The 27,771-nt window shown below is 41.8% G+C and overlaps 1 protein-coding gene across 1 annotated transcript in view; it reads left to right on the top strand.

Annotated features, from left to right (window-relative positions):
* NAALADL2 (N-acetylated alpha-linked acidic dipeptidase like 2) overlaps positions 1-27,771 on the top strand; it is a 962,837-nt gene that overhangs the window by 57,054 nt on the left and 878,012 nt on the right. Inside the window, exons 3-4 of the mRNA XM_075004140.1 lie at positions 3,189-3,251; positions 5,008-5,117. The gene's annotated coding sequence lies outside the window, so the exon portion shown is untranslated. The remainder of the gene's footprint in view (positions 1-3,188; positions 3,252-5,007; positions 5,118-27,771) is intronic.

Raw genomic sequence — 27,771 nt, forward strand, 5'->3', positions numbered from 1 at the left:
ATTTTGTGGACAGCAGAGCTACTGGAATTGGGATATCACAAGAACTCAGAACAAAGGACAAAGGAACAAAGGGGTCGCCCAATGAAGAAATAGGCAGCAGATTTAAAGCAAATATAAGAAAGTATTTTTCGCTTTACATGCAGTCGATCTGTTGAACTCAAAGGAGGATTCTTTGAAGGCCATGGACATGACAGGATTAAAAAAATGTAGAAAAGCTCATGGTTGGAAAGGTCTATGAATGGCTAATAGCAAGTTGGTCAATATTGTAACCATATGCTCTGGTTGTCCCTAAAATGCACCAAATGGAACTGGAAGACAGGGGACTCGAGCACTGAATAAGTTGCCTTGTTCCGTTCATTCCCTCTAAAACAACTGGTATTCGCCACTTTTGAAAGAGGAGTACTGAACTGGATTGACGATTAGTATGACCCAGTGTGGCCATTCTTAGGTAGCATCAGTTGTTTTCCCAGCTTTCATTCACAGGGGATGTGTATCTGACATGGAAAAAAAAATAATCCACGGAAAAAGCCTAGCAAGAGAATTCTCAGCCACTCCTATTTAAAACCTGTGATTTGCCAGCATGTAGTTTACAGTTCTTTCCACCCTCCATTGCTATCACTGTTGAAGCTATCATGCCCTGTTTTGGAATTTTAGCAAATATTTTTTTTACAGAGTTAATGTTCCCCTCTTCTTCAACTGACAAAAGAATACATAGTAGCAGACAAACCTAAACACACAAAGAGATAGCAGTGTTAGTCTGTATACTGTCAAAACAAAAAAAAAACAGTCAAGTAGCACTTTAAAGCCTAACAAAATAATTTATTAGGAGATGAGCTTTCGTTGGAAAGACACACGAAGAAGGGTTCCGAAGAAGTGGGTCTGTCCCATGAAACTCATCTCCTAATAAATTATTTTGTTAGTCTTTGAAGTGCTATTTGACTGCTTTTTTTGTTCTAAACACACACAGATTAAGCTGAGGAAGTTGCAGATCCAGGTTTCACTGATCCACTAGTTTTGCAGTTTTTAGTAAAACCAGTCTTGTCTTAGAAATGCAGAAAGGCATGCATATATAATCACGCATTAAATACTCACATCTTTTTAAAAGGTTCATGACCCTTGAATGTAAATTGAGCCTTATAAGTCTTACCTCATTCATCTGTGATCCGTGCACGATTACTGGTATGTGACTCCTGCTATCAAGATACTTTTTAAAAGTTATTTGAATTTGTTCTTATACATAATAAAAGAGCAGTAAACCATAAGAACAAAAACATTGTCCCCTTTGCCAGTTCACCTTAAAAAAACAGAGTCTGGAGGAATTAATCTTACAGATGTATGAAAACAGTGTGTGGTGCTGTCAAAGTGCCAGTCTCGAACACATACTTGTGACAGCATCTTATGTGGTCATAATAGAACATTTTATGAGGCAACGGCTGACAAGGATGGAATTTCCTAGCAATGTTACTGACTGGCTTAATAGAGTTATTTGCATCAGACTCTTGATTTAGCTGGTGCTGGAATTGCATGAAGTGTTATTTGTCCTGCAGGTGGTGATTGTTGTTATAAACCCTGAGAAGTATTAATAGGTAAAGAGGAAATAAAATAATCACGACCTTACACTTGAAAAAGCTTATCTGCATGTTGCTTTGCATTTTGTGTTTATTATAATAATCCTCAGAGTGGAAGGGCTAACACCAGTAGCCCTTGCTCCCGTGAATTATTCTCGCTCATGCAGTAGTGTCCTGTTCTTTTTCGTGAGACATCTTATATGAGAAAAGGCTAGCAGGTTAGACCCCTCAGTAGTCTGGTAAGCAACAGGCAAGCAGGACAGCATCTTCTTGCTGTTTTGACTTACAGCAAAGAGTATTTTTTGGAGAAATTTAATGTCTTAACCTGAAGCTGTAGCAGAATAAGTAAAATGCAAGAAACATTCTATATTATTAAATTCTTCCTATTGTTTCACAGTCAGTGACAAAAATCAAGATTGCCTCTCTGCTCTTACCTCCAAAGTAATCATTCTCTCAGCAATTACTTATAAGCTAAGTTTCAGCTTGGGTTGTACATTTTCTAAAATAGGCAGGTACCCAAATGCTTCCTGCAGGCGCTTTGAACAGCATACTGTATTTAGTGTAGATATGGTGACACTGCTTATTACAAAGAGCTGGATTCTGCCATTCTCACTGATGTTGAAAAATACCTTTCTCTTCTATACAGGTTGCATCTCCCTTATCTGGCATGCTCGGGACTTAACTGGTCCTGGACAAGAGAATTTGCTGATGAGGGTCGGTGTAGGGCTTCTGCAGGCAGAAAGTCCTGTTATCTCGGGCTGCTGCAGTCCCATCTGGCAGCCTCCCTCACTAGCCCAAGCTGACATGTGGCTCCAGCCAGCCACTGGCCTCTTGGCTGCCATGGAGCAGAAGGGGGCTCTGGCTCCAAGCCCTGCAGCAGCTTCCTGGCCTGTGCTGCCATGGGACATGCAGGAGCTCCTGGCTTCTGGTCTCTCTGGCTGCTGCAGGATGGGCAGGGGGCTGTAGTCTTGGCTCCTGTGCTCCCACAGGGCAGGAGTGGGCTCTGGGTCCTAGCTGGTGCAGGAGCCCCCACAGAGCTGCTTCTCTCTCATCTGGTAACATCCTTGGTCTTGCCTGACTATGGATGATGCTGGACAAGAAAGTACCAGATTTCAGAGATGCAACCTGTAGATTACTTTGGTGCGACCGTTCACTGAGTAAGAAAATGCACAACATGAGCAAGAGGGGCAAAAATCTTACATAGTTTTATGCCATTTATACTTATGGAGGTTTGAAATTCCCTCTCATAAAGGGAAAGATAAGAGGGCGACAAGGTGGCACTGAGGCCGATTAAAAAAAAAATAAAAAATGGTGATTTCAGTTTTTCACAGGGTTAACGCTTTCCAAATTAGGGGAATATGAAATTGAAAGTGAAGGGCTTGCTCCTTGTTGGGGAGAAGCATTAGAGTGGTCCTAATGCAGAATCTCATTAAAGCAACTGTCAAGATTCCTCTATTTTACCATCGCCTTCCCAGTCTGTAAGAGGCAACTGTCGTTTTGAGTGAGTGTACTGCCAAAGAGGCATTTACAAATAAATGAAAAATGTCACAATTGATTTTGCTCCTTCCAGAGGACTGAGTGTCAGCTTTGTCACAAACTATCTTTGTTGTTCTCTTTCAGATTTCTCAACTGGACCTTGGAAATAGCTTTTGATGATTCTGGGCTTCTTGTGTTTGACCCCGGGTAAGACCTCGGTCTGTGACCTTTTGATTAATATTTGTGCAATAGTTTGGGACATTTGGTAAAGAGTGTGTTATTTCCTCCTCTTTGGCGCTCTTGCCTGTTGGGTGCTCAAAGTGTGCAAATCAGAGATGTACATCCCACATTTGATAATGATACCAAGATCAGTTATGTTTCATAGTTTCTTCCCCACAAAAATATGTATTAATAATATATATTGAAACAATGCTGCTTTCCCTGTAAAAGACACATGGCTATCTGTACCTTTTCTTCGTTACCAAGGAGCTTATAGCCATATTCCTAAATAGTTAACATTTTTTCCCTCAGACGTTACATATTATCCCTAATTCTTTCACAGTGCACTTTTGGATAGGACATTCTTGCTGCGCGTATCTTTCCTTGCAAATATCTGAGAGTGGGAAGTTCTTGTTTTCACTAACGTGTTTTTTGTCTGGGGAAGTAGGCTGTGGGGTATTACTGATTTATTGTACAAAGCCTGACTAAGGTAAGAATGCAAATCCTCTTTTGTAACTTGAGTTTGAAGACGCATCTGAAACGGTCTCCTGGAGCCTCAGAGCCGCCATTGCCATTTTAATGCAGTTACATGTCTAAGTAGTTATTTTGCAATACGTACTTCTAGGAATCAAAAATACAAAAAGTATTACTATGCCAGGACAATGTCAACTGAACTTCTGCTGATAATTCTTCTATCAAGGCTTAGTTATCTGGTGTTGCTTGGGTCCTTAAACCAGTAGTGATGAGGGAAGTTTTTTGGAAAAAGAGGAAAATGTACAAGCATGATTTAAGTGATTGTATTTTTCAAAACCTGCACCCTCCTTTACCAACCCCCTGTCCTGAGCCCCACCTCACCTCACCTCAACCCTGACTTGTGCACCTCCAACACTCTCCCCTGAGCCCCCACACACTCAGCCTCTTGCTCTCCTCCACACATCACCCAACCTGCTGCCCTGAGCCCCTTCTCACGCCCAACTACTTGCTGTTTTCCCGTCCTGTCCCTGTGAGGGAGTACGAGTGAAGTGCACAGCTAGCTTGCTTCCTGCCCTTCCCAGGCAGAGTCAGGAATGTAGCAAACTCTGCACTTTTCCCTTGCTCCCTGGCAATGAGGAAGGGCAACAGCAAGCATTGAATCTAGGGATGGGGACAGCGTCAGCCCTCTGCCACTTCAGCTCAGTGCAATCAAACCCTTACCTTAATTTAAGTTATAATAAGAGGTATAAGTGGTATATCAAATTTGGTGGGCCTAGCTCTTACCATTTTGAACAAAGAGAGCCAGACTCTCAGACAAACTCTCTCAAGTATATAGTAACGATAGAGGTTAAATTTAACTTTAAATGGATGATGTGTTTTATAGCTTTATATATTTTCTGTATGTGTTTATTGTTCTGGTAGTAAAGTACAATGGAAATCCATGTCGAGTGGCTAATGCTTATAATAAACAATAATACCAAAGGGAGGGTTTATTACTGTATTCCCATTGACTTTCAAGTGCTATGCAAAAAAAACCAAACCAAAACAAACACAATAGCAAGTGTTTGTAGCATTAGATTATAGACAGTTATTGTTAATATACTGCATCTGTTTTGAAAGCTTACAAAGATATGTGTGTTTGAGTGTCATTCTTAGAAAATATATATTTAGGCTTTTAGAAGGATGGTGTCAGGAGCAAAGTAGCATTATTTGTATTTTTTGCTCATGACAAAGAACACCCTATTAAATGGAAGCCATTTTTGAATTTTAGGTCACATTCATCCCTTGTTCATTTAGAACTCCTCCTGAGTCCATGAGGAGATTGGATGATGTAAGGTAAACAGTATCAGGCTTCTGATTTGCTATTTGATTTTCATGCAGGTATGTGCATTATCTATACTTCATTCACCTTGGTCAGTGAAAATAACTTGGTTAGTTTGAGGTTTGTTCATATAAGAAGTAAAATGTTACTTATTTCTGTAATGCTGCATTTGTATATGAATGACTGTCGGATAGTTCTGTTTGTTTAAACTGGAAGAAGATCCCAGTGTTCCCTTCCTCGTTAAGCTTTGATGCAAAAACATTACTGTTATGGTTAGTTTCAGTTCCCATTCTCATGCACTAGCACAGTGGTAGTGTGTTTGGGTTCTCACGGACCAAGGGAATTGCCTGAAAAAGAAACAGTTTGATAAATTAAAATTAAGAAGGTAAAACTGCTTTTCTCCACTTTTGATGTTACACTTCCATATTAGTAACTGACAATGGGCCACACCCCCCGACTGAATTGACTTGATTTCTCCTCTCTTGATGTTCACAACTCCACATTAACTGCCGAAAATAGGCCACATCCACCCTAACCAAATAGACCTGTCAGCTGTGGCCCTCCCCTTTACTGAGACTCCCTCTTTAAATCATCCTCTGAACCCCCCCGACCCCCCACTCGTGCATGTGACGAAGTGGGTCTTTGCCCACGAAAGCTTATCCTCCAAAATATCTGTTAGTCTATAAGGTGTCACAGGACTTCTTGATATGCAAAGGGATTTGAGTGTGGAACTCCCTTAGGCCTTGTCTTCATGGTAAATAGAACAAAATAACTTCCTGGGGTCTCATCTTTCAGTTCTAGAGTTCAGTGCATATTAGTCTCTAGCTTCACAAAAAAACAAGCAGTCCACTAGCACCATAAAGACTAAGAAATCATTATTAGGTAATGAGATTTATGGGTTGGATCCACTTCTTCAGATTTTCCATTCTAGTTTGTATGTGGATGCTCTCAGTTTTGGAATAAGAGTGCCCTATTTTGAGATGGAGGAAAATTGGGAATAATTTTGAAATGGACGCATTCATTCTAAAATAAGAATCCCCGTTCATAAACTTGAACAGCTGCAGAAAAGGCATGAATTGCAATTGATTTAGTTATTTTGGTTCCATTTACTATACCAATACTTACGTTATTCTGAAAAGCACAGTGGAAGTTAAGAATGGCAGAACATAACCCCTCTCTCTCAAAAATGGGATGACCTCTCAATCCCACAGAAGTAGCATGTAGATGTAATTAAGATTTTACCATCTGTAAAACTTGTATTGCAAAAGGCGAAGGAAGATTTTGGTGGCATAATGTGTCATGCTAAAATGATACGTAAGGCAAACAACATTTTGTAAACATAAATGTGATGATATTTTAAAGTTGTATCTCTCTCTTTCTGTAGGGCGTAATAAGTAATTAAAGAGGACCATAATATAATCCTTTTGTAGTACATATTAATTCCTGAGAGGGTTGAATTAATCTTTTCTGACTGCATAGTAATTTACAGCTCACCATGGTAATACTGTGGGGCTATAAAATAATCCTGTAGAACAACATATATGTTTTCTAGATGGCATATTTATGTAATACAATTCCTGAAGGCCTGCACTGAATCTCAGTGATGATTTGGTTGAAGCAAACTGGAAGTGAATGTATTTGTCTTAGAATTTAAAATTCACAAAAATGTTGTGTGTACTTTTGCCTTAAAGAAAATAAGAGGAAAATATACTTGTGCTCAATGAGGATTGAAGGGTATTAGAGATTCCGTGCCAAGACAAAAAATATATTTTTCGTGGCAGATGGTTGTGATTTTTGGCAGCCACTGTAAACTAATATGACTATAGAGTCCTACAAGGAAAATCATTTATTAAAAAAAATGTAGATTAACAAAATTCAAGGGCCACATGTTGGGATATTAGGTGTCCAGAGCAGGATGAAGATCTAAATACGTCTAGCTGGGCTTCACATTTTAAATGGAAAAACAGGACGCCATTCTGTGATTCAGAGTAGAGGAGTATTTTGGTGGAGGGCAGGGACCTGGGCATGGAAGGACTTTGACAGCATGCGATGGAAAGCAACCAGTGGGCTTGATTCTCATTCTTCTCCTCACCCGAACAGTCCCTTTCTTGATTACTTTTTAACATGATTTTTTTTTAATTCTAATGGACACATGAGACACTGAAGCATGTGATTTCCCTGTGGACTCACCTGTTATAGTCTTGCCCAGAGTCAAAGTGAGAATTGCTTGAAAGTAGAATAGGCTTTACATGTCAAAAAGCTCTGGCAGAGGTTTGAGGCGATGTCACTGAGGGTTTGTCTGCACAGCAACCATGCAAACAAACTCCGGCTCACAGGATTCAGGCTATGGGACTGTTTCTTTGCTGTGTAGACTTCTGGGCTCACTCCAGCATCTGGGTTCCAGGACGTTGTGAGCTCGGAGGGTCTTGGAGCTTGTGCTTCAGGCTCAGCTTGGAAGCCTACATAGCAAGGAAACAGCCCAGCAGCCTGAGCCCTGTGAGTTCGAAATGGCTTGCATGGGCCAGCTGCAGGGTTGTCTTTCCTCTGTAGATATGTCCAGAGGGCTGTGAGCCAGTGAGGATGGTGTCAGCTTGAGACAGGGGTGAGGAGGAACAATTCTAAAGCACGCATGCACTCAGCCTGTTTGCTCTCAATTTCACTGGCTCTATTGGCTTCTTCATGTGGCCAAACTGCTGAGTTGTTCCAGAATGTCAACAAAATGGATGGTAATACAGAAAGCAGCAGTCTCTACAGGCTTATCTTATGGTAACTATCAGCAAATTTTTGCAGGATAAAAACTCCAAGAAGGGGCAGGAGGTAGTGTTTTAGGAGTCCTGATTTTTCACCCAATGCACAAAGAAGATGCATTTTTTGGAAACTTTCTTGCTTAGTGGTCCTTACAGCGTACAGGACTATTGAATGATCAGACTATGGGTTTTGCTTGGTCTTGTGCCAAGTCCAGAGGTGAGATTTGCCTTGCTGTTCAATTGTGAAATCCCTGTTACATAGAAAACATTAGGGAAAATAATTAAATGTACTTGGACCCAGATGCAGCATTGAATTGGACCTTAGTCCTCGATGTGAGTCCATGTGGGGAAGTTATCTGATATAATGTATGGCATGAATTTAAACCTGTGGTTCATGACTAGGGCACCTAGACATTATGGGAGTACAGATTATAAAGAATTATAATATGATCATACTGGTATAACAGTCTGTTTGGGTCCTTTAATTCTAGCAGAAGAGTGGCTTTTTGGGGGTTGCTTGGGATGGTGATTAAGCTAAACAACAACCTCCACCACCACCGAACCATGCTTGTACTGGAAAAAGCGTCTATACAGAGTGTTATATAGATATAGTTAAGTCTATATAACAGTATCAGTATAACTGTTAAAACGCCTATGTAGGCCGGACCTAAGGTGAATATTTTTTTCCCTTGTGTGAAGCTAAAGTAAGATGGCATTGGGTATGGGAATTTCCTCTAAAGCTGCTTAACCAGATGACAACTACTGCCCGTGACGCCTCTTGCCTTATTTCTCCCCACAAGTGTCCTTCCAAGAGATCTGTCATGGGATGTAGGAGAGAGAAATCTCTGTTGCCTGGTCCTTCTCCCTCAACAGCAAAATAAATTCACTTCTGCTGGGTTCCAGGTTTTACCTGCTCACAGTGAGAAGCCTGCGTTTTCCCTTTTATAGCACAGGTTGAAGCTCTCTGGTCTGGCACCTTTGGGACCTGACTGGTCTGGAATGAGAGAATTTGCTGACCCATGGGAAATCAATAATGTCTAGCAGCATTACAAATGCTTCCACTGCTTACTGGGCTCTTAGGGTAGACATTAGCGTGAATAACAGCACAGAACATGGAGAGCCAGGAATGGTGGCTGTAAATAAGTATTACAGGATCATGGGGAACTTTGCCAAATCCCCAATAAGCAATGCTGAATTACGGATGTTGCGGAATGAGAGAGTGGTGGACTAGAGAGGTTCAACCTGTACACAGAAAATCCCGTGGACTTCAGTGGGGGAGTTACTCTTATGCAGGGGGCTGCAGAACCAGGCTTGTAAATGCCTATTCTGCCTCCAATATTTGTAATTTTCTTTATGAACGATACAACTAGTACAATGTCTCTTTCTGTATTTTCCCTCAAAAATCCATGCTGATTGTTGGATTTTTCGTTCATTGGGTAGACATGTATGATTTGGATTAACAGTTACAGGCCCAATTTATTTGTAGTGGTTGTCCATGAATGTAGGGGACTGATGTCCAGGCTGCAATGAAAAGGTTGATTTGTTTTGAACTGTTCTGCAGGGCCAGCAGAGAGGGAGTAAGAATCATAATTCCCCACCTGCTGTTTTTTAGCCTCTTTAAGGGCTTGTCTGCACTTAAAATGTGTCAGCAGTACTGTTGCAGCACTTCTGTGACATTGATGCCCATGCCAGCCAGAAGGCTTCTCCCATTGGCATGGCTGTTCCACCACCTTGAGGAATGTGAAGTTGCTGCTTATGCCAGCCAGAGGGCTTCTGCCATTGGCTTGGCTGTTTCACCACCTTGAGGAATGGAGCCCCTCTTAAATTGGTGCAGGTGCTCCTGGTGAGGATGTACATCACCTACAGAAGAAGAGTTGTATGGCCATGAAAACCTGCAGTAACTACTGTGGTGGCTATGTAGGGTATTATTTTGTGCATATTTGAGAGAGAGAGAGAGAGAGAGAGAGAGAGAGAGAGAGAGAGAGACTGGCTGACTACCTGCAGTTGTAGTAATTGTGTAGTATAGTCCTGACCTAGGCACTAGGACACTGTTGTGCCATTGTGTCCTAATGAGGCTTGCTTTAAGGTTCAAAGGGAGTTCAGGCCAAGGAAGTTTATTCCTAGGCATTTAGGAAGTCTGGCAACAAACATACTAGTTGTAGTGGTGTGTGTGAATATGAAAGATACTTTTAATGTGGTCACTAGGAACGGGATTGAGATGAGCAATTTATTTCTCCATATAATGCTGAAAGCCTGTTGGACAGTGTAATGAGTCAGTACTAATGAGTTTCATTTACTACTGGCCTGGACCAGTGAACGAGTCTTTTTAATCCCATTTCCAGTCATCTGAACCACCAGCTGCCTTGTGTTTATACTAGTATTTTTAGCTGATTAGAGTGATTCTAGTAAAGTGATAGAACTGAATTGCTAATGAGTCCTTTTGAATGTCACTTCATAGAATAAGGTTTCCCCTCTGAAGGGTAAACTGGAAGTTGTGAGCCATCATTGAATCCTGGGTAATTTTGGTATCTGTAATTATCTTGCTTATTGTGTTGTATTGATTTAAACTTCATTCTCACTCCCTGATTTTGTTTTTTCTTCTTTTTACATTTGCTTGTACATTTTGAAAGCCAGATCAGTGGACACCATAACAAATACCAAGAGAAAAACTGACCTTAAAAAGTAATACTTAACTCCCTGACTTGGCAAACTTTATTCTCTGTTTCACAAAGAACAATGAAACCTGCTATGACTTGAATGAGTTAGTTATTCCTGTGACTGTTACACAGGGTATGACTTGCAAAGGTACACGGTGTAAGCAGCAGACATGCAAAATAGGTTTCATCCTGCTCACTGCAGTAGTTTCTGCTGCCTTACAAGGGAGCAGGATCAGATCGTGTCTGGTGGTGTGGACTCTTGCCCACAGACTGACACGAGTGGTCTTTAATCCCACACACTGGCTCTGCTCATGCCTGGCCTTGTCTGGGTGCATAGTATAGGGCTGGGTGTGATGTTAAGATCCTTTCTTAAGCCTTGTCATCTATGAAAAAGTCTGGCAGGGGTTGTCAGCTCTCTATTCCCTTAGGAGTGCACAGCAGACCAAAGGGAGTCTTGACGAGGCCAGCTAATCCCCCACTCTTCCTATGTTTGTCCTCCAAGTGGAACTGGTGCACAGTCAGGGCTGCTGATGAGGAGGCAAAGGGGATAGTTGCCTCAGGACTCAGAAGTTGGAAAGGTCACTCGCCTCTGTATCACTTACACCGCTACAGCATCGATAGTGGCAGCCAGAGCCCCAAGCCCTTTAAATCCCCACAAGAGCCCCATGTAGCGTAGCCAGGGGAGCGCTGAGTGCTGGCTACTCATAGACCTGTACCTTTTGCCCAAGGCCCTGCCCCTTCAGGGAAGCAGCCCCAGTGTTTCTCTTTGGGAGATCAGGCACAATATGTCCTGAGAGAGCAAAATCCCACTGTCATCACTTGCCTCTTTACTTGCTTCCCGGCCTTGTCACAGCTCTTTACAGGGTGTCTTAAGCACACACCCTGCTGAGGCCCAGGCTATAGAAACATAAAAGAAAAATCCTACAAGTTAGTAAAAGAAATACCCACTGTGGGCCCCATCCTGTTTTCCTTTGGCAGTCAGTATTCCCAGGGTCTTGTAAGCAGTTTTGCACGTATGAAGCAGGAATGGGTGTCTGACAGAGTGGGAGTAGTCTACAGCTGACTCATCACTGTGTAAGCTTCTCTGCGGAAGTCAAATTAGGGAGATAATTGGTTAGAGACTGGGTGATTAACCATATAACTAGAAAATTCAGCTCATTAGCCGGGGACAGCAAAAGAGAGGACAGAGAAGAAGGGAAGGCTTGAAGTAAGGGCAAAGAAACCCAGTCTGCAGAGGTGAGGTCTTTTTCCCCTCTCTATTGCCCAATGCCTAGCATAGGTAGAAGCTTGGGGAAAGCCTTCTGCTGTGGGGGCAGCCAGAAACCTTTATAAGATGAATAGTAACAGAGAGGGAGCCGTGCTAGTCTATATACTATCAAAACATGAAGCAGTCAAGTAGCGCTTTAAAGACTAGCAAAGTAATTTATTAGGTGAGCTTTTGTGGGACAGACTCACTTCTTCAGGTCTGAAGAAGTGGGTCTATCCCACGAAAGCTCACCTAATAAATTATTTTGCTAGTCTTTAAAGCGCTACTTGACTGCTTTTTGTCTTTATAAGATGGCGTAAATATAAATAAAGCATGTGGTGTTGAACCTCCAGAGGAGTTTGAGGACTGGTTCTAAAATGAAGTGAGTGAGGAAGGGGAGTCTACTTTTGTTGACTATCTCCTGTGCCTGCCGGCAAGACCTAGTAAGCCACCACTTATGAGATAAAACAGTTCCTTTGATTGTTCTGTATTTTATTCAGCCTTCTGTTTCAAGCAATATAGGACAATCAATATTTGCTCTGTTAATTGAGAAATACCAATGGGCAATGTGCAAGAACAAGGCCATATATTTGTGGGCGTTGGAGCTGGTTTTTTTTGTTTTCTTTCTTTCTGATATTAATTTTTAGGACTGAAGGCAAATATAGAGGAAGAAAATATATTTGTGCTTGGGCTGTATTTTGGAAAAAAGACAACATTTAGCATCCTAAAATCTGACAAAGGAAATTGTGTTGTGTGTGTTTTGTTAAATTAAATCCTTCAGTTTTGCCTCCTGATGTCCCTCCTATAGGAAGAAATAGAGGAGCAATAGCAGCGGGAAATGAAAGTTAGGTTTTTTATTATTCTTATTCTTCAAATGCTGTGTCTTTTAAAGTTACAGTAGTGGTTCTTTCAGAGCATTCCCCTTATTTTCACAGAGGTGAGTGCCATTTTCAGCTGGAGATGGGAGCACCTACATTTATTTTGGACAATTGAAATGCAAGTAGTAATTTGCCGTTTCAAAAGTGAGGGGCTTGGAAGGGTAAAGCGTGAAGTATCAGCTTCTGATGTTGTTGAAATCACCTCTTACCCAAAATTTTCAGAGGTGTATTCTTTAAAATGTTTGTCAAGGCAGCTGTACCTGTGTGCCCCCTTTATAGCCTAGCAAAGACACCTGCTCTTTAGCTGCTGCTCAGCTATGGCTTCTCTTGGTCAGAGAAACATGTCTTTGTTCCTTCTGGCTATGGTATTTCCAGGGTTCACGGATCTTGCCGAAAGTGTGAATTCTCCACCCTACCTGGTAGCCTGAATAGTCCTTACTTTTTACCTCTGAGATGGTAGTTTAATTGAATAGTTAAACACAGCTCTTTCCAAGAAGGCACATGTATTTTGAAGGCAAAAGCATTACAGAGAATACATATTAAAATAAGAACAGAATATGCACCCATGCTAACAAGTTTAGCAGAGATCACTTCAGCTCCCTAACATCTTAAGCTGGGGATCAGTTCTATAAACCCCACCAAGCGGGTTTTCAGTTAGCTATCTACCTACTCTGCCTGCTCGAGGCATTGGGCAATAGAATGGGGAAGAGAGCTCACCTCTGCAGCCTGGGTTTCTTTGCCCTCCCTTCCAACCTTCCCTTCTCCTCTATACTCTTTTTTGCCATCACCAGCTAATCAGCTGAATTTTCTTGTTCCCCAAGGGGTCACAAGTTCATAGTCTCTTTGGCTCAGATAAAACCAAACCAAACCAAAACTTGTGCATCTGAGAGTTATGACTTCGTGCTCTTTGGGCCTTGTGGTCCTGGGAGTGGACAATTTGTAGAGAGATTTCCCCTCCTCCTGGCAAAGATTTAAAAGATCAGGTTCAATGGTGGGTATTTTGTACTTCACGCCTCCCCTGTGTGGTGAGATGGTGACATGTTTGGCTGCATCTGTGCATTTGAATGCACCTGTGCATTCCCTGGGTGTGCTGCTGCAGTCCTGCACAGACAGTTGGTGCTGCATTCCTCAAGCGCACTGCCCAATGACCACAAGATTGGGTAAGGGACGAAGCCACCAGAGTAGGTTTATTGTCAAGGAAAGTATGGTAATAGCACCTGGCAGACTGTATGAGAATACTGAGACATGTGTGCCCATAATAATGGTCACAGATCAGTCAGTGTTGGGACTTTTCCATCCACCTCTCAGCTAGATAAAGATACATCCTCCGACATGTATTTTTATACCTAGATACAAACAAGTTACTACAGCTACTCAAACATAGTTAGTTATGGCCACCCTCCCCTAAGATCACCTTGTACATTCTGGTTTAATCAAAACATTTCCTGTATAAACCCTCTTTTATCCAGTATTCAGTCAACCAGAACTGTCAGATAACTGGCACAAACATGCCGCAGCATGGAAATAACTCCCTGCTCCAGGGCTGCCAGAGTTCCCCCAGGCCCGTCACTGCCACAGTTTCCCCTAGTCCCAGATGGCTCCCTGGGGCTGCAGCTGCTGGAGTTTCCTGGCCCCAGAGTTGCTGGTGCATTCCTCCAGCTCCAGCTGTCTTCCCGGCCCAGGACTTCCGGCGCTTTCCTCCAGCCCCTGCCAGCTTCTCAGCCCTGGAACAGCCATTTTTCCCCAGCCCCATCTAGCTTCCCAGCTCTGGAGTAGCCACATTGTCCTGTGGCCCTGGCAGGGGATTCTGCATCTTTGCCTCTCCCCAGCTGCCTGTGCCCCGCAAATGTTCTGTGTTAACTGGCATATTTTTGTATCCGGCAATCTCCTGGTCCCAGGGTTGCTAGATAAGAAAGAGTTTACTGTATTACACATTATCATCCTAACATTTATGTTTTTGGAGGTGTCGGTGTGTTCCTTTTATCCTTGGGCAAAATTTTGTGCAATCCTTGATATTGGGAGGTTTTGGAACCACTTGATATCAGGATGTGTTTGAGTTAGTACTATGTGCTTAACGCTGCTTAGAAATGTATATTTTTGCAGTATCGGTTGCCTTCTTGCCCCATTCTGTGAACATCCTGCCTCATACCAGGATTCTGATATGAGGGCTTATGTCTCACCCTGCATTCTTCTACAAAAACTAATCAACTAACAAAACAAAACAGCAGAAATGTAGCACTTTAAAGACCTAACAAAATGGTTCATTCGTTGTTGAGCTTTTGCGAGACAGACCCACTTCATAAGATCAGTCTCATTTCCAATACAGACTGACATCTGTAAGTACAGAGGACCAAAATATATATATTGCAATACAAACCTGGCCCTGGCACAGGGGGATGAGGGATGCAGGGGGGTGCCTGGTAGGACAATTAACATCCCCCTGCCCCTCATTCCCTTGTGCCAGGGCCAGGTTTGTATTGCAATATATATATTTTGGTCCTCTGTACTTACAGATGTCAGTCTGTATTGGAAATGAGACTGATCTGATGAAGTGGGTCTGTCTCGCAAAAGCTCAACACCGAATAAATCATCTTGTTAGTCTTTAAACTGCTACACTTCTGCTGTTTGTTTTGTTGGAGTACAGGCTCACATGGTTACCCCTCTGTTACTAATCAACTAACAGTTCATTCCTAGCTTAGCCCATTGTTTAAAGAGTGCTTTGAAGCACATAATTCTTCTCAAGGTTTCCTTTAGTTAAGTCACTTAAGTGTCCTAAACAAGTTATATACAATTGCACAATAACAAACCATTTTAATTCAATGAGCTTCTAAGATCCTGAAACTTAATTTAAAAGGTTTAAATTAATTCAATAAGGGTTGCCCAGGATATTGCAGGAAATCACTGTCTTTGTCACAGTATTCATCCATTACTGACTTCATAGTAACAGAGAGACAGCTGTGTTAGTCCATATTCATCAAAACAAAAAAGCAGTCCAGTAGCATTTTAAAGACTAACAGAATAATTTATTAGGTGGTGAGCTTTCGTGGGACAGAAGTGGGTCTGTCCCACGAAAGCTCACCATCTAATAAATTATTGTTAGTCTTTAAAATGCTGCTGGACTGCTTTTTTTGTTTTTATTACTGACTTCAGTCATTCACACTTAACACCTAAGAGAGGAAATATTATTATTTATTATTCATCTGAATTATTGTAGCTCCTATTGTTTTTCGAGCTATACAGTGACAAATTAAATGGCTTTCAAAACAAAAATGCAGTCCAGTAGCACTTTAAAGACTAACAAAATAATTTATTAGGTGGTGGGCTTTCGTGGGATAGACCCACTTCTTCAGAGTTCTTGTTGATCTGAAGAAGTGGGTCTATCCCATGAAAGCTCACCACCTAATAAATTATTTTGTTAGTCTTTAAAATGCTACTAGACTCCTTCTTCATTTTGATAGAATATAGACTAGCACAGCTATCTCTCTGTTACTATTCTAAATAGCTTTCCACGTTTAAAGCCCCTAAAATCTAGTTTAAATTATTAGGTGTAGGCAAAGAGTTGACTGTTAGCTTTCACTTGCAAAATAAAGACATCTGCCTGCCCATCTGCAAGTGCTATTAGCAAAAATTCTTCACTGACCAGAGATGGGACAACAGATAGAGAGGGCTCTGAGCTGCTACAGAGAATCCTTTCCCTTGTGTCTGCCTGATAGGTCTTGCTCACATACGCAGGGTCTAACTCATCGTTTCCCAAACTGGGAGGCATGAAGAAACTCCAGGTGGGGCGCAAGGTGACCCAGCTCCCCTGTCATTCCCCCCACCCAAAGAAAGAGCTGGCCTTTGTTTCCAGCGCTCAGCCCCTGCCATTTCAGTGGGCAACCCAGCACAGCCACTGTAAAAAGCAGGCAGCCGGCAAAGACCCACATGGAGTTGTCTGCCTCTTGCAAAGGGGAGCGTGGGCTGGGGAGGGGAGAGGAGGAGAAGGATGGGGTTAGATGGGGACTGAGGGGTGCCTGGCTTGCAGGAGGGGGATGGAGTGAGTAGGGGACTGGGGGTGACTGGCTTTGGGGGAGGGGAAGGGCTTAGGTAGGAGGGCTCACGGGGCTCAGGTGGCCAGCTAGAGAGGCTCGTGGGGCTTGGACGGTTGGCCCTTGCATTGCAGGAATTGGACGGCTCAGGCTGGAGGGCAGATGGCTAGCCCTGGCAGTGTGGGGCTGTGTCAGCTTGGACTGCTGGCTCTAGCAGCACAGGGCTCAGGTGGGCGGCTGCCATGGGGCTCAGGCAGCTGGCGAGCTGGGGCTGCACCAGGCACCCGCAAGGGGCCAAAAAAACCTATTGGTGCTTATTTTTAATTTCAAATAACATTTTTATATCAAGGTTTTGCATTTATTTTAAATTAGAAATTAAAGTTTTTTGTTAAAAGGGGGTTTGGATGATGGTAGAGAAGAGTTGGGGGGCATGAGCGTTTCTCAAAAATCAAAAGTGGGGTGTGATACTGAAAAGTTCAGGAACCGCTGATCTAACTGATTACCATTTTGGTGATCAGTAAGGAGTTCCCTCCCCCCACAGTTAGATTGACAGAGACCAGTATTCCATGTAAGCTGAATGCTTGGACTGCTGCCCACGAGAGGTTCAGGTGCTGCCCAGCTAATTAGCAAAGCAACCACAGCCACCCTCTGCTGGCAGCATGTGTTTCTTTTAGGGGTGCACATCTACACATGCCTGGGTGCACATAACAAAATTTATTCCACCAGTGGGGTTTATTTGCCATCCTTTGCAGAGTTGGACGCATTGCTTGCTGGTTTGAACTACAATAAATGGTAAAGTCTCTAACCCATGGTCTTTAAATGTTGATTTGAGGATTTCAGGAACTCGGCCAGAGGTTATAGGTTTACAACATGTGAGTGAGTGCAGTTCTGTGGCCTGCAATGAGGTCAGACAAAACTGGGGTAGGGATATCTCAGTGGTTAGAGCACTGGCAGTGGCTTTGTAAACCTAGGCTTGTGAGTTCAGTCCTTGAGGGGGCCCTTCAAGGTGCTGGGTCAGGTTAGATTGGGGAGGAAAAAAATCTATCAGGGATGGTAATAGGTCCTGCTGTGAGTGCAGTGAACTGGACTCAATGACCTCTTGGGGTCCTTCTAGTTCTATGACATGTATGTATATATGTGTGTGTACGTGCATGCAGATTTTTAGATCTGTGTATCTAAAAATTGTTTCCTTTTTCAATATATTGTTTCCCCACATTAAAGCAGTCTAACTGTTTCAGGTGGCTATTGTAGCATTTCTGATGAAGTCTTCTGCTTTTTCCTCACATGGAATTCGGCCACTGATTTTTAACAGGATGAGGTCTATAAGGCTGGTTCATCAGGAAAGGCATTGAGAAATGATTGTCAATAGCTTGACCAATAAATAAATTACAGTCCAAGCAGGTTAGTTGATGAACTTGTTAAAATAACGTTTCATGAAATGTGGCTAAAATGCTGTCATTTTCTACGATTCCTATTAAAACATCTTATTTATGTCTGATATGGGAGAGCTGTCTTGGCCATAGGAAAGACAGTAGCAAAACTTCCATGGATTTTGGTACGACCATGATGTGCTGTTATGAGATGTTTTGTATAAGTAAATATACAGTGCTACCCAAAGAAAAATATTTCACATTCCTAGTATGAGCACTGTAATTATTTCTCCATGTGTCAAGAAAGGGAGCTCATATCCACTGAAGCAAATATTTTGCACCTGCTTTTATTTTCACAAAAGTTAATTGTACCACTATTGACATGCTTGCAGAAAACCATAACCAAGAAATGATGATCCAATTTATAAAAATTTGCATAATATGAGGACAGAATCTCCATTAGAACAACTATAAGCTTTCAGCTTCAAGAGTTAGGATATCCAAAACTTTAAGGCTGGCAAAAAAAAAACAAAAAAAAAAACAAACCCTCGGTATGGGTCTCATAACTAAGTCTAGTGTTTAGACCATTTTCCTATCACGTAAAGATAGGCAAATAGGGCAGTCACAAGCAAACTGCTGCAGCAGCACTTTGAAGGTTCTTTCTACAACTTTTTAACATGGAACTACAATTGCCTGTGTTTTTAAAAGGGATATGGGATGACCTGGGTAACTGAAGTTAAAGCTTTTCTATCCTGCATTTTGGGGATATGTGGGTGCCAGTAGTTATCTAAAAAGGAGGGAGTTTGGGTGAGGGGCTGGGGGTTGGAATGTGGCACACGAGCTCTGGGATGGAGTTTGGATGCGGAATAGGGCTTGGATTAGGGAGTTTGGATGGAGGAGGGATTTTGGGGTGTTAGATCCAAGGGCGCTCACCATGTGTAGTGACTTGTCTCTGCTGCTCCTGGTGTGGCCAGGCAGCTCTATGTGCAGCCACCACACGAAGGTGCAGCCCCTGAAGCTCCCATTGGCCATGGTTCCTGGCAGGAATGTATTCATAATAGAATGGAATAAAAATGTAGGAGGTATCCATAGAAAACATATACAATCTTTCTATGAGGTTCATATCACTCCTCTAGGACATCATTTTCGAGAGGGACCTAGTAACTTCTAAAATGTATTGTGTCAACTTGGTTGAATTCTCCTTCATAACTGCAAAACTCATGGTTCAACTTCCCATAATGTCCTGACAAAGCCTTTAGATAAGGAGAAATGTTCCATGCCAAATAACATTAAACTTACCCCCACAATATTACTCAATGGCAAAAGTTGTTTTTTTTGCTTTGGAATATTGGCGGTCCCTTCCTGAGTACCTCGGACTTCATTCTTCTCCATATGGCTCCCGCTGTCTCTCTCTTTCCACTTACCCACTGTGCAGCTTTGTTAATTACACAAGTAGAAAGGAGGCATATGAGTTGAGGTAGAATGAATGGGAACTTGTGCAATGAAGTGGGGTTGGCACTAGACTGATCATCACTACCACAGAGGCAGAAGAAAGTGATGCTATACCCCCATATTTTCATATAAATGTGTTTTTCAGTATGAATATGCATAACTCAAATAGGCTTTATGCAACACAGGGCATGTGAGCTGTTATTGGAGAGCTTGTAATCCCCTGAATACAGATATTTTATTTGTGTGCATATATCATTCTTTTGTATGAAGTTAGAATTATGAAGGATAAGCCCATTTATATATCTAGGTCAGTGGTTCCCAGCCTTTCAGTAACACAGCACATGTCAACGTGACAAACAATTCCACAGCACACCCATTTTTTTTTCAGCTGAATCGATTGCACATGAACATTGCATTTACTTACACTTGCTATGGTTACAGTCTTACTGGAGAAGTTTGCAACACAGTATAGTAAAGTCTCTCATATCCAGCAGCCCTGGGACTGGGAGGTTGCCAGATATTCAGATATTCTGGATAATGGTGAGGTATACCTAGCAATACATAACATTAAAGAAAAACAAGATTACATATTAAGAAATAAATAAAAATGTGTGCAGAGTACTTTATTTACCAGCAACAGTAGTATTGTACGCTGTTAACTTATACTGTATTGGCTATATTTATTTGTATTTACTTTCACTATACTGTACTTTTACTTGTGGTTAAAATGTTGGTAATTCGAGAGTTCCAGACGATAAAATGCCAGATATGAAAGAGTTAACACAGAACATACCACAAGCTAACAAGGATCAAATGTGCTCAAGTTTCAAATCCATCACAGAATACTCATCTTAGAGAGTGAGAAGAGACAGTTTCAAAATCTGCTCAATGCCATGTTAGAGATGTTGAGTGAATGAGTAACCACTGAAAGCAGGCTCCCCTTCCTGCCAGCCAGGATGAGGCATTTAAACTGTGTCCCAGCTCCAACAGGGTCTTGGCCTCCCTCCCTTCCCCTTGCCACAGCGGGGAGTGGAGACAAGCTCCCTGACAGTTCATTTGGGCCAGGAAGCAGCATTTCAGCTGCCTCCTGGCGTGAGCAGGGTCCTGCAGGGTTGGTATTTCCCCGACTGTGGCTCTGCGAACAGCTGTGGCAAGGGGAAATGGATGAAATTTCACAGCAAACTAGGACAGTCCTCACAGCACACCAGTGGTCCACGGCACACTGGTAAATAACCAATGATCTAGGTGTGCTCATGAAGGCCTTTTGCAGTACTTAAGGAACTCAATGGCCTGGTGCTTGAGACAATGATCTGTGAGTAGTCTTGTTTTTCCTATAATCCTGGATTATGGTTGGCCCTACAGAGACAAGGTGAACATGCAACCTGGTCCTGGAATCTATCCTGAAACTTTGTATTTTCTCACTCTGGGGAAATTCTGTGTAAGGAACTGGGAGCAAACAATGATTGATTGTCTTCAGCTGACTTCACAGACTGCTCCTCACCTGGGGAGGATACAGAAAAACACCTGAAGACAAAATAACTCTGACCAGGAGTGGAGAGAAGCTGATGGACCCAAGTCAAAACACGCCCCCCCCACCCCCCCAACCCCGGCCTGAGAATACCTGAAATAAGAACTAGACTGAGAAATGATGATTTGTAACAACTTCTCTTCATGTATTAGGCTTAGCTGTCATGCTTTATTTTATTTTGCATAGTAACATATTCTGATCTATCTTCTCACTTGTAACCACTTAAATCCTACCTTTTGTACTTAATAAAATCACTTGTATCCTTAAATCTAGTGTAAATAATTATTGCCATGGGTGCAGGGAGGGAGATAAAGTCTCACTATTAGCTGCACATCTCACTATTTATTAGTGCGAGCAAAGTTTATGAACTTGCTTAGTGTAAAACTTTTATGCAGATTAAGATGGATTCATCTGGGGTTTTGATCCCATAGGGGCTATGCACCAGGGTGCCTTGTCAAGGCCCTCTGACTTGAGCTTTCCAAGAGCTGAGCTGTTCATTGTCTGCGTTACTTTGCTGAAGTGTTGTTACCCCAACCTTGTGCCTTGCTGCGTGAAACTAGAGCTTCTGGCTCAGCAGGAAAGAGTTGTGTGGCACCTCAGAAGCTTGGTAGGTGGTTCAGTGTCTCAACCTGTCACTGAGAGGATTCACTCATTACCTCTGCCTTCTGAGGAGAAATGGGGAGGTAATGTCTGGCATTATAGTTTTTGAGGGTGCAGCCATCTCTGGAACATTTATATAAATTGTATGCTGCAAGAAATGCTATAATCTTTTGCTTATAGATAGAAGTGGAGTTTTTCAACAGCTCTGTTGAGTTCCCTCAACCAGATCTGAAAATCCCATTACATTTCTCTGTTTCATATTTCACTTATTCAGATTTTTCCTAAACCTTGGGTCAGCTGGAGCTTGACAGATACAAATATTTTACTTACTTTCTCCAGGTGGTGCCTTAACTATTCTCTCTCCACCCTTTGCAATTTAAAAAAAAAAAAGTTCAGATCTGGTTACAGCTCCTTTATGATGATAATTTCAGATGTCTACAGTAGACCCCTGTACATGATTTTGACTTGCATGATTTTGAAATAATGCCAGTCAAAATCAACCAGCGCTGCTGTGTGGGTCAGTTTCCTGGCTCTCATGAGTGGTGGGGAGCTGGGAACCAGGCAGCAAGGTAAGTGCTGTGAGCAGGCACGGAGCTGCCACCATCTTTGCTGTGGCTGCCAAGCCTCTCCACCACTTGCAGCCCTGGCCCAGGGGGACTGAAGGATGTAGGACCCCTCCCTCATCCCCAACTGACTTACAAGAAATTTGACTTATCCATGGTTGCCCAGGAACGCAATCTACACGTGAATTGGGGGTCTACTGTACTTCTGAAATACCTAAACTGTCTTCCGAGAATTAAGGATGCTATTTCTGAAGCCTGTCTGGGAATATAATTCAGTTGATTGTTCTAGTAAAAATGGCTTCCCATTGCAACGAGAACATAATAATTTTTACTTTTCTCAGGACATGGAACAAATGATTATTTAAACCTTTCCATAGCTGTCTTATACCTAACAGGCTCTCATGAGAGAGATGGCAGGCAAGCTGCTAAGCTATCAGCTGAAATACCAAATGGTTATGCTCCCAAGAGTTCGCTTAAATTTGAAAGTAGATAGCGTGGGAGCACGAGCACCTGGTGGCTGGCCCTCACTCGCAAGGCAGAATGACCATACACTCCATCTTGGAACGCTGTCATACACTGGCGGGGTGGCCTGAAGCCAGGCCAGGAGAAAGAAATCAGAAAGTTGACAAGTAGTTGGAGAGTCCCTAAAGAGAACATCCTGGCAAGTAGATAGTAAGTCACCAAGGAGAACAGCTGGGGCAAGTAGCTGGAAGCCCCCCAAAGAGAACATCTCGGTTGTGCAATATCAGAGGGTCCTGCGGGGAGGTTTGGAAGATGACCAAGGACAGAGGAAATCTTGTAACGTGTTCTGACAGGCTAGAAGGATAGAAAGCCCAAATTAGGTAACAAACGCTTTAATTGGCCAGGTACTGAACCCCCAATTAAGAAACAGTATAAAAGGTGATTTAGCAGGGACAAGAGTGTGAGCTCCTGGACGCTAGGCAGAGGCTAGCAACTTCCAGTCCAGACAGCAGACCCCGGCCTGATCACCCGGATGTCATCACCACGAAAGGTACCAACCAAGCCGTATCTCTGACTTGAAGGGCCGCTGTAACGTAGTTGTTGGTAAGATGTGGGAGCATTGGATGTTATTGGTAAGTCATATGTAATTATATACAGCTATATATAACCTAGTGTTTAGCCTATGCCAAATAAATAAATATATATATATGTAAGGCAAGTGTTAAGTAGTTGCAGTTACAAATAAATGAATCAGTCACTGACAGTAAATACCACTAGCTGGACTAGCTGGGGCTGTATAGAGAATTATTGGGACTTGGCACAGCCACAGGGCATTGTGGTGTTCACAGTTGGAGTGTTATTGTTCCTGGTACTCATAATACTGTGGAAACCCAGGTTTTAAAGTAGATACACTGAATCACATATTGCTGCTACACTATATAAGGCTGCTATAGCGGTGGGGTGGTTGGCCCCGGGCCATCCACCCCCCCCCGCTGTATCAAACCCCATGCGCACCCACGGGACCCGGAATAGGTCAGCACATCATCAGATAGGAATTGTGGAAAAATGTGTTACAATCTGAGAAAGGAGTTATAACATAACAAGTGGTTTCAGCAGCAGTAACCATTACAAAACCCCATATTAAACTAGAGTATAGGTAACATCATAAAGCATTTGTAACAAAGTTGCGTACTGCATATTCATATTCTGTATGCATGCTCCCTTGTCCTGTCTCATTGAGATCAGTTTCAGAGGGGTAGCTGTGTGTGTCTGAAGACGTGGGTCTTACCCATGGAAGCTCATGGCCTAATACCTTTGTTAGTCTTTAAGGTTCTACAGGGCTGCTTGCTATTTCTTGAGATCAGTTAATATTTTAATCTTTTTGAGGAAGGGGTTGTGTCTTTATTAATAGTGTAAAAGGCTATGCATGCCCATCATGCTGTTTACAGATGTTAAATGTATATTACCTTGAAAATGTATTTGAATGGTGTGACGCAAACCATAGGCCAAGAATGATGCAGTGAAAGCCTGCAAGAGAATGGCTCTGTCCTTCACTCCTGTTAGTCTTTTGCAAGCTAGGGAAAAATATAGGCCTGTGGAGGGTGAATTTATGAAGCTCTTGAAGTTCCTGGCTTTCTGGAGCTTGTAGTTTGTCAAAGGCGAAAGGCCTTCTTAGAACTTCCTGACATTTTCTGTTTATCAGTATGCAAAATCTTTCATTCCATCTGTCTGTTACATACTGTGGCCTGCCACCATAGTTTCTGAATACCTTGCAAGTAAAATCAATAGTGCTAACCTAGTACACTTAATGGAATCTCTTGCATATTTCTCCTTTTGAATCAAACGTATGCTTGAAGCAGGATGGCTTTTGTGGAAAGAAATATTAGTGTGGGTTTGGGAATAAAGTTGGGAGTTTGTTTTTATTGTGACCATCACAGTGGAAAATTTTTCTGAGAGGAAGATTTTGCAATATTTCTAAAAGATTGAGAGACTCAGGATGTGTCTCATTTCCTGTCAAAGACCATTCTGTAGTGGATCCCATGGAATGAAAATGCTTTTGCCTTCAGCTATCATATACTCTGTCCTATGCTTTCTGATCTGTATTGTCCCAGAGAAGAGCAACTGTCAAGGTGATGCATAGATTGAAATTTGTTTTTTGATGTAGTCAGGGCTTTGTCCATGACTGTTTTGAAAACTTTAGTATATATTCCCTCACCCACCTACGTTGGCTTAGCAGACTAGTAGTAGTAGTAGGCATCCTTCAGTCTGCATAGACAATGGATCGCACCCTTAGCAGACTAATTCCAGTGGATTTTCAATGTGATTTAGGCTTCCAAAGGTGAGATTTTGAAAGCTACTTAGGTGACTAAAGATACAGATAGGCAGTATTGGGATTTTTAAAATTTTTTAAAATATATGTATTTACTTAGTTTGGGGGGGCAATGGGTGGTGGGAACCTTAGAATTAGGTGCCAAACTCCCATTGAAAATCTAGTCCTTGGGAGCCTGGTACCTAATATGCTAAGACCCCAGTGAACGTCCCAGTAAGCCCCATCTTCATTTTTAGGTACCAAGTACCTTTGAAAATCTAGCTTTGCATCTCTAATTTTGTTAAATGGGAGTAGGATATTAAATCACATATTTAAATTTTGCTCTCTATGAACAGATGAACATTACATGGTGCCCAGAAGGTCGTCAGACTTAGGTTCTGATTGACCAGAGGTAGAACAGACCCTGTATACCATATACCTATAGAACTCTTTTATTTTATTTTATTTTTTTGTTTGTCTTGCACCATTTACATTTCTAAGAATTTGATGTTTGTCAAAAAGCAGAAATGACATCAGCTAGTTCTGGAACCTCCCATAATGAGAAGACACACAAGCCTAAGCCCTCTGTAGTGGGCTTGGTAAAAACCCAATGGGGATGTTACAAAGGTATGGAAGACGCTGACAAGAGCCATTCTAAAGCAAAGCCTACTTGATCACAAAATCTTATGTTTATAATTTTGTTTGAAATGCTTTCATAATTCAGTGACACTTAAGGACTACACATTTTCAGTGTGCATCTGTGTATGTATTTGTGTGTATATACAATAGTGGGGTGCTGCCAGATTTCTTCAGTGTGTTTAGAGCTACATCTATAGCTATCATACATGCATGTTTTATTGGTTTTGAATAACATGATACAGGAATGAATATTCAAAAAATAAGTTTGAGACTGCGTTAATTTTTCTCTGAGGTTCCCATTGATTTCTTATTACGGGGAAGCACTGATAACTCCTCCTTCATATGGGTGCCTTATAATAACATCTATTAATAGTTATTTATGTAAATAAGTATCAGAGGGGTAGCCGTGTTAGTCTGGATCTGTAGCAGCAACGAAGGCTCCTGTGGCACCTTATAGACTAACAGAAAAGTTTACAGCACCAGCATCTGAAGAAGTGAATTAACTCATGAAAGCTCATGCTCTAAACTTTTCTGTTAGTCTATAAGGTGCCACAGGAGCCTTCGTTGCTGTATGTAAATAAGGTTATTAATAGATGGAGCCATTTTTAGCTCACTGGATGAAATACAGTAAGACACAAATGTTCCTTAAAAGAGAAATTGTTTCATGCAAATTTCAAATGCATTTAAATGTCTCTAATTTGTCTTTTTAAAGTATTAAATCCTGCTTTCTAAGGCACCCAGAAACCCCTGCTTTGGCCACCACCAAACCAGGAAATTAATTATTGACCTAAGTTTTTGTGAAGAACTAAGCCACTTTCCTTTTCTCACTGTAGAGGTGAATATATTTTACCAGCTACAAGACTGCATGAGTCATTGAGAGATAAGAATATTTATGAATGCTAATACTTTTAGATGATGCAGTGGTAATTTCTACAGGTGGTAGAGCTAAGACTTTCCCCTTGCTTAATTTCATCTCTGTGTGTCATATCTCTTCTTTAAATTGAAGTAAATGGGAGGCTTTCCGTGACTTTAGCAGGAGTTGGATCAGGCCAATAGATGATAACTTTCTTGGGGGAGCCGCACCTGATTTCATTTTGACCCATTTTTGCTGCTCCTCAATACAAAATGGATTGGAAATCAGGAGTATCTGTCTAGCTGGAATTTCCCCTATGTATGATTCCCTGGGTGGCACAGGGTGATCTGCATACTACACCCTTTTTCCAACTCCCTGCATAGGCAGCATGGCCAAAGCGAAGGAAGCATGACCACAGCTAGCCTAATTCCTAGTGGTTGGCATAGATTTTAGACTTTGGGCAACAAGGCACAAGTTATAAGAGCCCTGAGGCTTCCTGAGCTTTGGGCAGAGGCCATATTGACTTTTTTACAAGTCCCACAATTAGTGATCCATAAAGGTTAGTAAGGTCTATTAATCAGGCCTTCTGTTTTATTGTCTCTATATAGCAATGTTTCCCAAATGGTGTTCCAAGGAACCCTGGGGTTCAGTGAAGTGAAAATAAGGGTTCCTTGAGAAAAGTCTATTACAATAATATTTATTATTTAAAAATAATACTTAAGCATTTATGAATTTTATTAAATAATTTTCATTTGTGTTTGCCACAGTAAGTGTCCCTGTGTGATACCAGTTTAGCCAGAGTATGGACAATGTCATCACTACTCAGCACTGCATGCAGTTGCCTGTGATATACCACCATAAATCCCTGTACTCGCTCTCAGGGAGCACAGATCATGTGGGTGACTGAATATGAATATAGTATAGTCACATGACAAAATAAAGGGACTAGGATCAGCAATTGACAATCTGCAGCTCCAGAGCTCTCTCAAGGGAGTCATTTGCACTGCACTATGCTGCTGTTGCTGACTCCTCTGCAGCTCCCTGCCCTGCCGCTGCTGAAATAATAGATCAAGGCAGTGGGAGCAATGTAGCTGGTGAAATAAATAGTGTGTTTCATTGAAAACTGCCAATAAAATGAATATTAGTTTTTGAGCTTAATTTTTGGTACACATTAAATGTGATTTTTTTTTTTTTTTAAAATATGTGCAATTAAACTAAATGTTGATCTCACGGGCTTGTTTAGCATTTATTTATTATTTTCCTTACTTATTTGTGGTCTACTTGTTTGCAAAATTCTTTTGAGTCGAAAAAGGTTCTGTCTCCAAAAAATGGAAAACACTGCTCTAAAGTTTCACACATACCTGTATTTGAAAATAACAGTA

The sequence above is a fragment of the Carettochelys insculpta genome, chromosome 10 (assembly GCF_033958435.1).
Source record: "Carettochelys insculpta isolate YL-2023 chromosome 10, ASM3395843v1, whole genome shotgun sequence".
NCBI classification, from domain to species: Eukaryota; Metazoa; Chordata; order Testudines; family Carettochelyidae; genus Carettochelys; species Carettochelys insculpta.